Source organism: Choloepus didactylus, chromosome 4, assembly GCF_015220235.1.
Source record: "Choloepus didactylus isolate mChoDid1 chromosome 4, mChoDid1.pri, whole genome shotgun sequence".
Lineage (NCBI taxonomy): Eukaryota > Metazoa > Chordata > Mammalia > Pilosa > Megalonychidae > Choloepus > Choloepus didactylus.
In genome coordinates, this window is record NC_051310.1 from 141,908,512 (window position 1) to 141,926,751 (window position 18,240).

The 18,240-nt window shown below is 36.1% G+C and overlaps 1 protein-coding gene and 1 pseudogene across 8 annotated transcripts in view; both read left to right on the forward strand.

The window, feature by feature from the left end:
- Positions 1-18,240, forward strand: part of FSIP1 (fibrous sheath interacting protein 1) — a 233,835-nt gene that overhangs the window by 98,258 nt on the left and 117,337 nt on the right. The gene's annotated exons all lie outside the window — the stretch shown is intronic.
- Positions 6,686-7,007, forward strand: LOC119530926 (annotated as a pseudogene).

An 18,240-nucleotide genomic window follows, 5' to 3' on the forward strand; every position in this document is an offset into this window, starting at 1 on the left:
TAGCCATCACACCTGTGATCCATTTTGACTTAATTTTTATAGAAGGTATGAAGTCCCCCCCCCCCATTCTGCTATGTGTGTCCAATTGTTCTAACACCATTTATTGAAGGGTATTCTTTATCTAGTGAACTGCTTTTACAACTTTGTCATAAGTCACTTGGCCACGTTTGTGGACAACTATTTCTGGGCTCTGGACTCTATTCTGTTCTATTGATCTGTGTGTCTATCCCTTACAATACCACCTTGCTTTGTTTACTGTAGCTTTATAGAAAGTCTTAAAATAAGGTCATGCGAGTTCTCCAATTTTATTCTTAATTTATCAAATTGTTTTAGCTATTTTAGTTCTTTTGACTTGTCACATAAATTTTAGAATCAGCTTGTCTATATCTACAGAAAACCTACCAGGATTTTTTATTGTGATTATATAAATCTATGGATCATCTGGTGAAAATTGACGTTTATTATATTGAATCTTCCTTTCCATGTACGTGGCATATATCTCTATTTATTTTGGCCGCCTTTGATTTTTTCCAGTAGCATTCATTTTGTAGTCTTAAGCAGATCCTGTATATATTTTTTTAGATTTATACTTAAATGTTTCATTTTTTGAAGCTATTGTAAATGGTATAGTTTTTTATTTTGAATTGTACATTGCTAGTATGTAGAGGGATATGATTAATTTTGTACGTTGACCTTTATCCGGTGAACTTACTAAGCTCACTTTTTCATTCTTGGAGGTTTTTTTCACCCTGATTCCTTGGGTTTTCTCCAGTGTCAGTCATGTTAATTGGAGCTAGGAACGGTTTTATTTCTTTGTTTCTAAACTGTACACCTTCTATGATGTTGAATAGGGGTGGTGAGAGTGAACATTTTGCCTTGTTACTGCTTAGTGGGGAAAGCATTTAATTTTCACCATTAAGCATGATATTAGCTGTAGGTTTTATTATGTTGTAGAAGTTCTATTCCTACTATGCCGAGTATTTTATCATAAATGGCTGTTGAATTTTGTCAAAGGCTTTTTTGTATCAATGATATGATTATTTTTTTCCCTTTAGACTGCTAATATGGTAGATTATGTTGGTTGGTTTTTGAATATTGAACCAGTCCTGCATTCCCATGATAAATCCCACTTGATTATGGTTTGTGCCAAGTTTTGAAGTTCTGACTAGAAACATCTAATAAGAGATCAAATAGCAGAGAATATTGAGACTTTCGTTAGGGCCAATTTGCTGGAAATCATCTGGCTGTTTGGGCTGTTGACCTGCTTTCCAAGAATGCATTTAGGGATCAACTATGCCTCTACTACCAGTATACTTTGCCTCACCCCCTCCTCTCTACTTTTGTTTATTTTCATTCTGTTTGTTTATTTTCATTCTGTCTATTGGAATCACCTCTGGGCATCTCCTTTCTCTGTTTGTGCTTGGCAAATTTATTTTGTAGCTGGAGAGTTTGGGGATAAATTGTATTTATTTTAACAAGCAAATGTTTACTTAAATATAAACACATCTTCAGTTAGATTATTAACTTAAATGATATTGATCAATTGTTTTCATAAGTTTTGTCCTTTCATGAGGCAAGAAAAGGAAAAAAGATGGTGTCTTGTCATATGTTGTCTTCCAAGATATTTTAAATTGCAATTTGTTTTAGAAGTAATGGAAGCAAACCAGAGAGTGATATAAATGTTTGCCTGTGGTTAACATGATTTGCTTCCCTCCCCAAAGGGGCTAAATTCCAAAGAATTTTTTTAACCCTTTAGATGATGGACTTTTTAAGTAATTTAAGTAAATGCAAACAATAATTCATGTTTACAGTCAATTTTTTCTGAGTTACTGAGTGTTCCACTGTGATAATAAAAATAAGGAATTTTTTTTTAAAATAGAGAACATCTTTAATTTCTAGAGTTAGTGCAAAAATGCCTTTAAGGAAGTTGCATAATAATTCTGCCTTTCACAAATCTAAAGAACTCCATTTTAGTTTTTGCATTTAAGAAAAATCCATCAATCTGATTTCATCTCCTAAATACCCATAATGGTAAAATAGTCTCAAAGATGTTTTGTTAGTATTGTTAGGAAAAGCTTTCATGGCTCCAGTCATTCTAAATACATTGACCACAGTTTTTAGGTCTTTATTGTGTTTCCTTTTGAGTCTCAGTTTGAACGTCATTCATTTTTTTCCTCATTTGTAGTCTCTGCTAATTCTTTCCACATTTTTTCCTTTTTGTTTCCTGGAAACCACTGAGTTTGGCCTTGTTTGGTGAACTGCATTGTCATTATTGCATCAAAATGTTTAGCACCCTAAGCTCTGTTGCTGAGCACTGAGGAGAAGAATGTTGTTCACAAAGGGTGATAAATCCTTGTGCTCTTATTCTTTTTTCGATATGCTCTTGCCATTTAACCTGGTATAAGAATACATGGATTGCAATCCGAAAACTGGAGGATTTCTTCAGTTCAGAGAATGGATGTAGGATTTGCCTTCAATTGTTAAACATGCTATATAGCCAAAATTATAGAATATGAACACTGGAAGGGGCTTTAGGGGGTCAAGTGGGCCAATTATTTATATTAGAAACCAAAATTTGAACAGCAAAAAGATTTTCCAGAGGCTCACAGTTAATTAGTGATAGGCTTGAGCCAATCCTCGATTCTTCTGACACCTTGACCTGTGAACTTTTCATTAAATCCAACCTTCTTGAGTTACACCTGCATAGTTCAGTTGATTTTCAGCTAAGATTGTGGCTGCCCACAAATGTGGGCTTCATTCTAAAACCTGAGCTTTTACCAACCACTGATACATTTTTTTCCCCAGATTCAACAGAACTCCAAACAAACCTGTTTTGTTGTGGTTAAACTGGAAGACCATCTGAGTTTGTCTTCTAAGGCTTGAGTTGGAAAAGTAGTTATACTCTCTCCTTGGTATCATTATTCAAAACTGTAGAAATTATTTTGGGGGATAAGGAATGGGAAGTTAAGGTTTAAAATGTACAAGGTTCCTCTTTGGAATGATGGAAATGTTTTGGTAATGGTGGTGGTGATGGTAGCACAACACTGTGAATGCAATTAACAGCACTGAAATATATATCTGAATGTGGTTAATAGGGGAAATGTTAGATTGTATACATGGTCACAGAATAAAATTTAAAAATCCGTGGAACTACAATACACAAACAGTGGACCCTAACTTAAACATGGATTATAGTTAATAGTACAATTATAAAAATGTGCTTTCATCACTTGTAACAAATGTCCTCATACCAATGCAAAGTGTTGGTGGTGGGGTTTTGTATGGGAATCCTGTAATTTTATGCATGATTGTTCTGTAAACCCACAACTTCTCTAATAAAGAAAAAAAAATTAAAGAAGGATTAAAAAAACCCTGTAGAAATTATTTAAATCTTTCCCTTAATTGTAGCAGCTTTTAAGAAGATGGATAAAATGTTAACTTGACATATAAAATTAATTGTTTTGTAGAGTGTACAACCTTTGTTCTGTTGTCTATAGGTGATAGTAGGTGCAGGCAATAATGAATCAAAATATTTGGTTGTGAAATTTTGACAGTGTGATTTGTATGTTAACAATTAAGCACACAAAAAAATTGTTATAATTGTAGGTAAAGAAACACATTTTGAAACAGCAGTAGCTAGAACATAACATTTTCAGACACATTTGTATATTTCTCTATCATTTGATGCAGAAATCTGGACAAAATTCTTTGCAATTGAATATTATCTTTTAATGATTTAGAAATACCGCATAGAACAGTTCCAGGCACATGTCTATTATTCAGGAATTATTGTGTAATGAATAAATGAGCCAGTAACATTGAAATGTTAAGGATAACTGGATTTTTTTTTCATTATTTTTGTCTTAATCATCATTTTTAATCCATTTCTAAAATATATTAGTAGAGTTCAGTTTCAAATCCATTTGGGGCATGTGGACATATAAATACAATATGTAATCTGACTATATTGTAAAAAACAGATGTTAAAAATGATTAAAGATTTTGCTTCTGGATTATGATTCTTAGCATGTATTAAGATAATACAGACTTGATATTGTTATTGAAGGTAATATGATCGAATGATAATGTGTCATATCTTGAAAGTCATCTTAAAAATGAAATTTTGATGGAAACTTTGCTTTATAATATTGCTTGTTTTTCTTAAAACTATTTTTGAGCAGAAGTTCTAAAAATAAGTGATAATGCTAGTTAGGTTTTAGCATAACTCATCTTTTGCATTCTGAATTAGTTTTCAGAATTCAGTGGTTGAGGCCATGTGCCATAGGTGAAGTCACAAGGAACAAGTGCATATTCATGCTTCAAGAAATACGCAGCTAATAGCTTGCTGAAGGGTATAATTAAAATAACTATATAGAATTAAACAAAATTAGTGTTATAGAATAATTTATAATATGTAAATTATATATCTTGTATATAACATTTAATCAGTATGGCATTTATTTACAATAAAATTAGAATGTATACCTCGTTAAAAATGAAGACAATTTTAGAGGTTGAAGAAACTGAGCCTATTATTTGGATTATAACATGGGCTGGTGATATAGTTTTAATTTTGTTTCTAACACCTAGGCCATTTTTAATATACTTCTTTTAGGGTAATCAATTCTTGAATGATTTTTTCCCAAGGGAAGTGTTGTTGTAAGTAGTTTCTAATTCTTTTATCAGTTTCTTCAGCCCTCAACAACCAGATTTTAATGTAACTAAAACGTGGTATCTCAGGCTACCTCTGACCAAAGCAGGAACTATCTAAAGCAGTGATATGCAAGGTAGATGATCAGGGAAACCAACTGGTAGGAATATAAGGAATTTTTACCAGAATGTAAATCCTAAACTTACTTAACTTCGTCAAGAAAGTCTTGCTTAGTGACATAGCTGATTTAAAGCCAAGCACAAACTCCTCATCTCATAGCAGACCTGTATTAACCAGTTTGAGGACTGACAAAGACAGCATTGCACACTTAGAGGAGCACTAAGTGCAGGTCCATTCCTGATCTCTGCTGCTGAGACTGTGGTTCTGAGCAGCCAGTCTCCTGAATTGCAGTCACTGAGATGTGGCTGTCCTCTCCCTTCTCTGTATTCTCCTGTCTCCTGGACCTACACTAGACAGTGATGCCTTGATCTCACTGGATTCTGCCCTGGCCTCTTATTTCCAGCTCTTTGGCTGACATATAGTTATAGGGAACTATGGGGGCCTTAATCTCTGGTTTACTGGGCTCAAAAGTTATTGTTATTTATTCAATTATCTGTTAAATTCTTGTTCCCAACCTCCTGTCTGATTAACATGACAGTCAGTGGTCACTGACACTCTAGCTTTGGTGCTCTAGTTTAAGGAGAAAATGTATACAATACATGAAGAACAATCACCCACAAAATTCTTCCTGAAAATTGTTTTTAAAAGATAGTTTAATCTTGATTGTGGCCATGATCATGTATTGACCTAAGTTTATGCTTATCTTGGCTCCAAATATATAGAACACCTTAAAAAGGCCATAGCATAATAAAGCAAGAACAACATATCTATGGATCAGAAATGCAATAGAAATACAAAACTTAGCAAGACTAGAGATGGAATTTTGACTAATGTGAAGCCAAAGTGACCCATGTGAGGAAGGGGAATAGAACCAGGCCCTGGTGTGAAACTGGGAGCCAGCATCGGATTTCCATACTTATGGAAGGAAGTGGAAACAAGCTGAAAATACTGCCTAGGTTTGTGAATTCTATAAAGCTTCATAATAGAAATAGGAGAAAGAAAACGTGGCCTTACAGTTACTATCTGGGACAAGTCCCTTGGAGGGAGAATTCTAGTTCTAGCTGTATCGCAGACTAGATGTTTACAGCAACTCCTCTTGGTTAGAGCAAACCTAAAATGCTGGTAAAATGTATTTTGTTTTTTAAAGGTGCTTGTAAAGCATGGCTGAGCTGGCAGAAAGGAGGAGAAATCCTTGGTGGCTAGAAATGAGAAGATAATATGAATCAGGAGGGATAAAATGACCACTAGAGCCAGAGCTTGTACCTGAGGTGTCTGTTACTCTCTAATGGCCTAAAGAGTGGATTTTAACAGAACCTCAGGAGACAGAGCCTGAGGCTGAACTGGGTGTGAGGTCAGATGAGAACCCCCACATGAAGTTGGCACTTCAAAGTTGTAAAACCCCAGTGGATGAACCAGGGCAAACCTGCTCTACAGGTGGAATAGTGAGGACGTATATCCCTGTCTGTTTTCGTTCTGGGTGGAATGGATAGACAAGTCTCCTGTGAGAATTCCTGACTCTCAGCCTGCATGAAAGTGGGTTTGGAGGTTTTTAAGTTCATGCTACTTATGGGGCCTGAAAAATCCCAAGTTGAAGTTTAGTTGAAAGTGGTCTTAGGTGGCAGTTCCCCCCAGACTCCTGGTAGAAGAAAAGGGGAACTCTCTCTCCGGAGGAACATAGTTATTTAGACTTCAAAGGATTTCCCACAGATAAAATTTAAAGGACCATGAGTTCACAATGAAGAATACCTCCGCCCCCACCCCCACCCACCAAACACATAAGGAAATAACCACCACGAGCAAGAATTAACAGACAAAACTTCCCCTGTCCCCCCTTCTCTTTGTTCTCTTATGGCGAGGGTCAGACTAGGGTTTCTCTCCTTCCAGCGGTGGTGCTGCCAGAGCAGAGTATGAATTAATGCAACCGGAACCATTGCAGGATGGGCATTTAGAAATGTTATTCCCGTCTTTGATCAAATATTGGTTGAAAGGAGTGCAAATGAAATTGTGCCCAAAGGTGGCATTGTGTTTCCAGAAAAATCTCAAGGAAAAGTATTGCAGGCAACAGTAGTAACTGTTGGATTGGGATCTAAAGGAAAGGGTGGAGACATTCAACCAATCAGCATGAAAGTTGGAGATAGTTCTTCCCCCAGAATATGGAGGCACCAAAGAAGTTCTAGATAACAAGGATTATTTCTTATTTAGAGATGCTGACATTCTTGGGACGTATGTAGAGTGAAATATATCATTATTGAAACGGCGTCATGTGAAGCTGCTCATTCCACTGAAGTTCTGAAATCTTCCATCATGTACATAATTTCCATGTCCCTCTTTTATCATAAACTAATGCTAATCCAGTGTCTCTAAAATTTAATTTCATTGTACTGGTATAAACATTTCCAAATAAAAATATGTAAATGAAAAACAATTACTAGAAAAAATTATAGTATTGATTATACAAAAACTGCAGAATTTGGAACGGTCTGTTTCAGAGCATAAAATAAGTCTGTTTAAAATATTTAAAGAAATAAAAGGGGGCTTTTGAGAGTATGATAAAGGTAGATTTGAAGTGGAACAAAATAGAACTCATAGAAATGAAAATATGAATGTGGAAATTCTTGAACTTAGACCATCCTTGATCCATGTACAGGATCCTGGCACTTACGCCTATTTCCCCTTTCATTTTTCTTTGGTTTTTCTAAAGCTTGTGTCTTCTGACTAGTGAGAACAACATCAATATGTTCAAAACAGATCGAGGGAAGTTTTTATGTAGTTTTTCTAGAACACCTTATCAGCCTCTGAGCGCTGGGGCAGAGAAAAGAAAAATAGAATATATCACTGTTATTTTTTCCCAATAAGATGAATTTTTTCCAGCTGTTTTTTGTGCCTTTCTTACTGCCTGTCTTAACTTTCAAGCTGTTTCTCCCTTGAAGTGTTAGCTTTTATTACTTGAACTTTTTGCACTGAATAGTTTCTTAATTAGAGCATAAACCCGATTTTATTAAGAAATGTACTCCCTGATACATTTTTCACTGTTTTTAGGCTTATATATTTTTTCTAATTACAAATAAAAAATTGGCAATATAATTTAAAAACAATGTAGCAGGGTTTTTAAAAAAATGTTAGTTTGAATCATGGCTAATGGCTTTATTCAGAGGTCAAAAAATGGTAAATTACTGGCAATTTCATATTGTTTTATCTAACAGAAGCCAAAGCTCTTTAGCCATGGTTTTCTGTGTGTGGCTGAGATTATTGTCTTTGAGATTATTCTAGACAGAAATTGAGCTCATATTAGAATCAAAAGCAGATGCAGATCTAATCACAGCCTCAATTTTCAAAGACAGCCCTGATTGCAACTGCTTTTTTTTATCAACCATTGAAATGTCCCAGTTATGGTACCTTCTTGCTACTAAAAGCTACCTTTTTAAGGGGACCTTATCTGGAAATGGCCCAAAAATTCTGTGTCCTAATTTTTTGGTTCAGAAAATATGTTCACCCTCTGCAAGAAGCTAAGAAATTTTCAGTTTTACTGGATTCTGCTGCTGAATTTATGTGGGGCTAGTGTGGCTGCTTAGTATTACAGTGAGTGCCTCTTATAGACCTGGCATGCAGTCTTTCCTTCCTCTCCACTCAGGGGCATAGGGGGATATCCCTTCAGATATCTGTACTAGTCTTCTCTGGATCTCAAAATGGAAAGCAGTGGGCTAATTATTATTTTGAGAGCCATCATTCTTGACCACATTTTAAAAACCATGTAGCAAATGATGTTGCAAGATTTTAATTATTCTGCCAAATAGAATAACAAATCCAGAGTTTATTCAATGCAAACAAAACAAAACACCTGTTATGTATTTAGTATGTATAAAACTCTCTGCTAAAGGTGGAGTATAGAGTTGAGCTTTTAACCTAGTGGGAGAGGATAGGACGAGTCAGCAAATGATAATATAAAGCAGAATAAACAAGTGACACAAGAGAAGTGCAAAAAAAAAAAAAAGTGCTGTATTTGTCCAAAATAGAGAATGATTGTAGTGGAGGGATTAGGAAAGGCTTTGTGGAAAATGCAAAATCTGAGTTGAGTTTTGAAGATGGGTAGTATTTCACTTGGTGTAGATGGGGTAGATGTTACAGGGAGAAAAAACTTTGTGAAAAAAGGCCAGTTACAGGAAAGCTTGGCCCATTTTAGGGAGCAGAAAGATCAGTATTATTTATGAATTAATTGTAAAAAGTTTTGACTTTCTGTCAGTGACACAAGGATGCATGACATTTTAGCAACCTGAATTTTGCTGAATGAAGATTTGAATCCATCTTTTCTGCAGGGCTTTTGTTAGGGAGTGAGTCAGTGAGTGAGTGAGTATTCCTAGCTGCCATCCCAGCATCCATAGCTAATGCAGCTCTCCTATTTTCAACTTGGCATAACATGAGCCCTAATGCTTGTGAAGTATTAAAAGGTTTTTTTTTTTATGTATTTAAAAAATGGCTCTACCAGTGATGGAAAGGTGAAGAGCACAAAGAAAGTGGTGCTTTTTAACAACAATCAGTGCTTCTTATAATATGAGTGGAATGCTGACTTTGTTACTGGATCAGGTTGGTGACGTGAGTTTGGAATTTTGTAAATGTCTTGGGACAAAACTCTTAACAATATAAAGGGTCTTCTCTTATCCAGTTTGGCTGGAAGGGAACAGAGGGAAAGAAAATTATAGAAGTAGAACGGTGCCATTTTGTGTAGCAGGCTATGGCAGGTCAATAAGGTTTTCCGAGCAGCTGGTTGATCTGATCTGAACAGGATTTTTAGAAAAATTATTATTGGTGGGTTATTAAACTTTTTTTTTGTTAACAGAGATAAATGCTGAAAATTATTATAAGGACTATTCAAACAGATAGAATTTCAGTAAAATGAAATGAGTCGCATAGACATTACATTCTCAAGTCTTCTATATTTTGTTCTACATTAAGCTTTGTGGATTGTATTGAGTTTTCTTGTAATCTGCATCTCTCTAGGCATTTCCCCTGTCCAGTAGAATTGCAATTGAATTTGTTGTGGAAATTATAACTATGGTAGACAGTACCAATTGCCTACCCCAAATCCATTTACCCTTTTTCCTTACTGATAAAATTCTGGGACAGCCAGGTGTCTACTCACCATCTTAGATTCCCTTGTATCTAAGATGGCCATGTGAACCAGTTCTGACCAATGGGATAGAAGCAGAAGTCTCCTGATAAAAAGAGAAAGATTCCGCTGTCATATGCCTTTCACCCTTCATCTTTTCCCTTCTTCTTGGTGGGATCATAGAAATATTGCTTGAATCTTCAGGAGGCATCTTGAATCACGAGGACAGAAAGATAGAGGAGACTCAGGCATTGATGCCATCATGAAGCCACTGCATCATCCTTGTCTGCTTACCGGTGATCTATTCTTGAAGTACAAAAGCAAACCCTTATTTGGTTATGTCCAGTCATTGTTTTTTTTTTTTGTTTTTTTTTTTAACAAAAGCAATCTTAACTGTTATAGGCACCCACCAATCAGGTGTAAACGGTTAACATTTCATGCTGATGCACTGGGGGAATTAATGCCATCAGTGGGAATTGCCTGGCACTTCAATGTGTTTGCCCCATGGAAAGCCATTTTGAACCCCAGACTGAAAGCTTCACCTTTGTCAGTGGTAGCAGACTATGATCTCTTCTCGTTATCAAGGTGTGTAGGACATGGAGGGGCAAAATACCAAGGGACAGAGCATAGAGTGCTCAGGTTACAGTAGAGCTGGAGCTTCAGGTAAACATAGAAGTCATTCTTGGGGACAATGAGTATTAGTGACAGGCATTTTGCAGAGTGTGGTGGAGGGAGCAAACCTTTTGTACGTTGCCACTGGTAAAGATCCTTTATGAAAGAGAATATTGAGTCTTTGCAGAGTTAGAGAAATGGTAATAAGAATTCTGACACAATGAAGTAACATTCTACACCAGCACTGTCCAACAGAAATATAATGTGAACCACATGTAATTTTAAACTTTCTAATAGTAACATTAAAAAGGTAAAAAGAAACAGATAAAATTATATTTAATCCATTATATCCAAAAATGGTCATTTCAACATGCAATCAATATAAAAATTATTAATGAAATATTACTGTTTTTCAATTAATTCTTTGAAATTCTGTGTGTATTTTATACTTATAGCACATCTTGATTTGGACTGGTTACATTTTAATTGCTCAATAGCCCTGTAGGCTAATGACTACTGTACTGGATAGAGCAGTTCCTTATACAAATGTAGGAAAACATTTGTATCTTTTTGGAATTATTCACAATTTCTATCTAAAATGGTGGGGATTTGTTTAACTTATTTTATCATTCTGCTGTTAAAGGTTTTTCCCCTCCATAAACTGGGAGAGATTAAAATGAGAGAAGACAAATTGCGGGGCAGAGGGAAGGCTTTATTACTTTGTTTTTATATTTGTTGAGCTTCATAGCAATTCAGTTAATATTTGATTCCTGAAGTTAGAATATCTTAGTCTTTCTTTGGGCCTTATTTGCTAATGTACTTATTATTTATCCCAGATCATTTAATGAATGAAGTATTCTGGAAGGGTATTTAACTCTTTACTTTCTTTTTGGTCAACCAGTATCAGATACTCTATTTACCAGTAGTAATAGTGTACTGTTTTAGACCCAGTCTCCACTTAAATGTCTCCAACTGAAAGTACTAGAGAACATTCTAAAAGGTTATCTGTGGACTTACAAGCAATTGGTTTTCCCTGTATCTTAGAGACACACTGTGAAGACAAAATTCTCCTGTGCCCAACTAGAAATAATAAATGACTGCCTCTGAAGACAGAGAATTTGTTGAAAGATTTCTTTTTAATTATCAAGTAATTATGCAAATTTAGTCACCGTTTAAATGTATTTTCACATAAAAATGGCTTTTTAGAAAATTTAGGCAACCCAGAAAACTGTAAAGAAAGGAAAAGCAGCCATAATTATACCTCCTCAATTGGTGACCTGTAACATGACCATTGGCCATTATCCTGCATGGCGCCATTCTTAATCAGATGCTTCCCACGTACTAAATTATTCCCACCCCCCTAAACTCATTTACCCTTCCCTCCTCTCTGCTTCTGTCCTCCTCCCTCCCTCCCTCACTTATTTCTTTGTATTTTTACAAAAACAGGATCATATTCTACATATATTTTATAGCCTGCTCTTTCACTTAACAAGTACATTGTAGACAAACTCCTATGTCAATAAAATAGTACCTACCTCATCATTTTTAATAGTATGCCACTATATGAAATATCTATTGAATGGGTTCCCTATTTGTTTATTTTTTAGTTGTAGTCAATATTTTTATTATTGGACCTGGACCACCAGTCCCAGAAACAGCATGAGAGGAAGAGAGAGACCATCAGCTGCTGGGGAGTCCTGGCCCCAACTTGATCCCCCAACACTGAGGATCACCCATTCTCCATAGCTTCCATCCCAGACCCCCTGGGGAAGGGAAGGGGCTCAGAGTCCTACCTTGTCATGCACCACCAATAAAGTATATCCAGTCCCCCTAAAAAACAAAAACAAAAAGCAAACCATGATGCAGTGAGCATCCTTGCATATGCATTATTTAATTATTTTCTTAGGATAAATTCCTAAGTGAAATTGCCGAGTCAGAGCACATGAGTAAAGTTTGGCTGTATGTTGCCAAATTGCCCTCCAGAGAGGGTATTTAATTTATATTTGCACTAACAGTGCTCTAGAATGCGATATCCATGCCAAAAGTGTTAATCATTCTTTAAATTTTTGCCAATCTGATAGTTTAAAAAATGGTATTGTTGCTTTAGTTTGCATTTTTGGTTAATAGTGAACTTGGACATGTTTTCAAATGTTTGTTGGCAATTAGTCTTTCTTCTTTGTTGAACTGCCTGTTTATACCTTTTATTATTTTTTAAGGTGTTTTCTTTTTACTCTTTTAATTGAAAAGTTATCTTCGATATTTACAATATATAGCCTTTGTCATTATATGTTACAAATTTAACTATTTCCAAAAGGTTAATTCTTCTTACTGTTGTCCAACATTAAAAAGTTTTGCAAAGTGCTGTTTTTCTAACTTATTTTTATATGGAGTCGATTGTGAGCAATGCATGCTGGTTGTTGCAGCTTGGTTTGTTTTTCTTGAAATGATCCATCAAAAGTGTTTATATTCTTTCATGAAGCTCTGCATCATCTCTAGAGTATGTTTTGAGTTAAGTAACGTCAAGGAAATCATCATGGAATTATGTTCTTGCTAAAGCTCCCATTACTAGCTTTGAAGTTTGCTGTGAATCTCTTCTTAGCTACATTTATTAAGATCTAAGGTTTAGATAAGTAGTGTCAAGTAAAAACATAGTAAATGTAATTTCTTTTCTTGAGGGAGTCTGCTTTTAATATTTAAATTTAATGTTAACTGAGCAGTAGCAAACTCACTGCTTTTATTTGTATTTATTCCGTCTCTACATTATAAGAAAAAAGCTATAATCAACATCAGTGGCTTAAGATTATCCTTCAGAAAAGTTTTTAGTCAGCCACTCAAGTATGTCTAACAGTCACTGGATTCATAACAGTTACTCAGAACAGGACTTTCTATAATGTGGAAATTCTACCCACTGAATGGTGTCTTCACCCACCGTCATACTTTTGGGTATGAAAATGTTACAGTAATATTAAGTAATGGTAACATTAAATCCATGTCTTTAAGAATTTAAATTAAAATTTAAAATTAAATAGGGGACACAAGACAAATTATCATCATGTCTATATAAACAATCATTATAAAGAGTTTTGAAGAATAAAGTGTTTAGGGTAGTATTTGATACTTTGGCAAGTAGGAAAGAAACCTTACAGGTAGAGCTTGAGTTACCATTCAGAGGGAGGGAGTGGAGTGACACAGTCAGAGGAGGGACAATTGGGTACTGCATATCACAAGGATATGGTTAGAGATTGGCAGCTGTGGCGGGCAGGCTCACAGAGAACACCAGAGGCAGTGACCAGCCATGTGTCCTACTGCAGATGCCAAGGACTACTCCAGGTGGGCAGCTATACCTTGTCAAAATGGTAGGCAAAATGGTATAACTTTTACATACAGTCTAAGGAAACAGAATGCCAAGATATGTAAATGTTAGAGAAGTACAACATACATAAAAGCAAGACAGCACTAAAACCCTGTGGTTCCATGATTCTGTAGGCCAGGAAAATATAAACCCCACTGTCAGTGAATCTCTATTACAAATTTATAGGATACTAAGTGGGCTAAGAAAAAGAGATAATGTGATTTATTATGATTTTTTCTATGGCTTCTAACTCACATGAGGCATGTTTTGGACTGGTTGGATGACTAAAAATACCTTAAAAATGAGTCATAGTGTAATTCTAACTTTGTATGTAGATATGTATAATGACATGAATTTATGTAGGCATTGAGAGTTTTGTGTGTATAATTCAGATCTTTTTCAAGTTGGCTCTGCTTTATAATGCTTGCTGGTTTTAGCCATCCATTTTTTTTTTTTTTTAATCTTCATTTTATTGAGATATATTCACATACCACGCAGTCATACAAAACAAATCGTACTTTCGATTGTTTACAGTACCATTACATAGTTGTACATTCATCACCTAAATCAATCCCTGACACCTTCATTAGCACACACACAAAAATAACAAGAAAAATAATTAGAGTGAAAAAGAGCAATTGAAGTAAAAAAGAACACTGGGTACCTTTGTCTGTTTGTTTCCTTCCCCTATTTTTCTACTCATCCATCCATAAACTAGACAAAGTGGAGTGTGGTCCTTATGGCTTTCCCAATCCCATTGTCACCCCTCATAAGCAACATTTTTATACAACTGTCTTCGAGATTCATGGGTTCTGGGTTGTAGTTTGATAGTTTCAGGTATCCACCACCAGCTACCCCAATTCTTTAGAACCTAAAAAGGGTTGTCTAAGTGTGCGTAAGAGTGCCCACCAGAGCGACCTCTCGGCTCCTTTTGGAATCTCTCTGCCACTGAAGCTTATTTCATTTCCTTTCACATCCCCCTTCTGGTCAAGAAGATGTTCTCCGTCCCACGATGCCAGGTCTACATTCCTCCCCGGGAGTCATATTCCACGTTGCCAGGGAGATTCACTCCCCTGGGTGTCTGATCCCACGTAGGGGGGAGGGCAGTGATTTCACCTTTCAAGTTGGCTTAGCCAGAGAGAGAGGGCCACATCTGAGCAACAAAGAGGCACTCGGGAGGAGGCTCTTAGGCACAACCATAGGGAGGCCTAGCCTCTCCTTTGCAGCAACCGTCTTCCCAAGGGTAAAACTTATGGTAGAGAGCTCAACCCATCAAACCACCAGTCCCCTATGTCTGTGGTCATGTTAGCAACCATGGAGGTGGGGTAGGCGAATACCCCTGCATTCTCCACAGGCTCCTCAAGGGGGCACTACATCTTTTTTTTTCCTTGTTTTTCTTTTCTTTTTTTTTTTTTTTAACTTTCCCTTCTTTTTTAAATCAACTGTATGAAAAAAAAGTTAAAAAGAAAACAAACATACAATAAAAGAACATTTCAAAGAGACCATAACAAGGGAGTAAGAAAAAGACAACTAACCTAAGATAACTGCTTAACTTCCAACATGTTCCTACTTTACCCAAAGAAAGTTACATAATATAGCAACATTTCTGTGAACTTGTTCCTACTATATCCATCAGAAATTAACAGACCATAGTCATTCCTGGGCATCCCCAGAACGTTAAATAGCTTATCTGTTCTCCTTGGATTATTGTTCCCCCTTCCTTAATTGCTACTGCTAGTTCCCCTACATTCTACATTATAAACCATTTGTTTTACATTTTTCAAAGTTCACATTAGTGGTAGCATATAATATTTCTCTTTTTGTGCCTGGCTTATTTCGCTCAGCATTATGTCTTCAAGGTTCATCCATGTTGTCATATGTTTCACGAGATCGTTCCTTCTTACTGCCGCGTAGTATTCCATCGTGTGTATATACCACATTTTATTTATCCACTCATCTGTTGAAGGACATTTGGGTTGTTTCCATCTCTTGGCAATTGTGAATAATGCTGCTATGAACATTGGCGTGCAGATATCTGTTCGTGTCACTGCTTTCCGACCTTCCGGGTATATACCGAGAAGTGCAATCGCTGGATCGAATGGTAACTCTATATCTAGTTTTCTAAGGAACTGCCAGACTGACTTCCAGAGTTGCTGAACCATTATACAGTCCCACCAACAATGAATAAGAGTTCCAATTTCTCCACATCCCCTCCAGCATTTGTAGTTTCCTGTTTGTTTAATGGCAGCCATTCTAACCGGTGTTAGATGGTATCTCATCGTGGTCTTAATTTGCATCTCTCTAATAGCTAGTGAAGCTGAACATTTTTTCATGTGTTTCTTGGCCATTTGTATTTCCTCTTCAGAGAACTGTCTTTTCATATCTTTTGCCCATTTTATAATTGGGCTGTCTGTACTATTGTCATTGAGTTGTAGGATTTCTTTGTATATGCAAGATATCAGTCTTTTGTCAGATACATGGTTTCCAAAAATTTTTTCCCATTGAGTTGGCTGCCTCTTTACCTTTTTGAGAAATTCCTTTGAGGTGCAGAAACTTCTAAGCTTGAGGAGTTCCCATTTATCTATTTTCTCTTTTGTTGCTTGTGCTTTGGGTGTAAAGTCTAGGAAGTGGCCTCCTAATACAAGGTCTTGAAGATGTTTTCCTACATTATCTTCTAGGAGTTTTATGGTACTTTCTTTTATATTGAGATCTTTGGTCCATTTTGAGTTAATTTTTGTGTAGGGGGTGAGGTAGGGGTCCTCTTTCATTCTTTTGGATATGGATATCCAACTCTCCCAGCCCCATTTGTTGAAAAGACCATTATGGCTCAGTTCGGTGACTTTGGGGGCCTTATCAAAGATCAGTCGGCCATAGATCTGAGGGTCTATCTCTGAATTCTCAATTCGATTCCATTGATCTATATGTCTATCTTTGTGCCAGTACCATGCTGTTTTGGCAACTGTGGCTTTATAATAAGCTTCAAAGTCAGGGAGTGTAAGTCCTCCCACTTCGTTTTTCTTTTTTAGAGTGTCTTTAGCAATTCGAGGCATCTTCCCTTTCCAAATAAATTTGATAACTAGCTTTTCCAAGTCTGCAAAGTAGGTTGTTGGAATTTTGATTGGGATTGCATTGAATCTGTAGATGAGTTTGGGTAGAATTGACATCTTAATGACATTTAGCCTTCCTATCCATGAACATGGAATATTTTTCCATCTTTTAAGGTCCCCTTCTATTTCTTTTAGTAGAGTTATGTAGTTTTCTTTGTATAGGTCTTTTACATCTTTGGTTAAGTTTATTCCTAGGTACTTGATTTTTTTAGTTGCTATTGAAAATGGTATCTTTTTCTTGAGTGTCTCTTCAGTTTGTTCATTTCTAGCATATAGAAATATTACTGACTTATGTGCATTAATCTTGTATCCCGCTACTTTGCTAAATTTGGTTATTAGCTCTAGTAGCTGTATCGTCGATTTCTCAGGGTTTTCTAGATATAAGATCATATCATCTGCATACAATGACAGTTTTACTTCTTCTTTTCCAATTTGGATGCCTTTTATTTCTTTGTCTTGCTAGATTGCCCTGGCTAGCACTTCCAGCACAATGTTGAATAACAGTGGTGACAGCGGGCATCCTTGTCTTGTTCCTGATCTTAGCGGGAAGGCTTTCAGTCTCTCACCATTGAGTTCTGTGCTGGCTGTGGGTTTTTCATATATGCTCTTTATCATGTTGAGGAAGTTTCCTTCAATTCCCACCTTTTGAAGTGTTTTTATCAAAAAGGGATGTTGGATTTTGTCAAATGCTTTTTCAGCATCTATTGAGATGATCAATTGATTTTTCCCTTTTGACTTGTTAATGTGTTGTAATACATTGATTGATTTTCTTATGTTGAACCATCCTTGCATGCCTGGAATGAACCCCACTTGGTCATGGTGTATGATTTTTTTAATGTGTCTTTGGATTCGATTTGCAAGTATTTTGTTGAGGATTTTTGCATCTATATTCATTAGGGAGATTGGCCGGTAGTTTTCCTTTTTTGTAGCATCTTTGCCTGGTTTTGGTATTAGATTGATGTTAGCTTCATAAAATGAGTTAGGTAGTGTTCCATTTTCTTCAATGTTTTGAAAGAGTTTGAGTAAGATTGGTGTCAGTTCTTTCTGGAAAGTTTGGTAGAATTCCCCTGTGAAGCCATCTGGCCCTGGGCATTTATTTGTGGGAAGATTTTTGATGACTGATTGGATCTCTTTGCTTGTGATGGGTTGATTGAGGTCTTCTATTTCTCCTCTGGTCAGTCTAGGTTGTTCATATGTTTCCAGGAAATTGTCCATTTCTTCTACATTATCCAGTTTGTTGCCATACAGTTGTTCATAATATCCTCTTATAATTTTTTTAATTTCTTCAGGATCT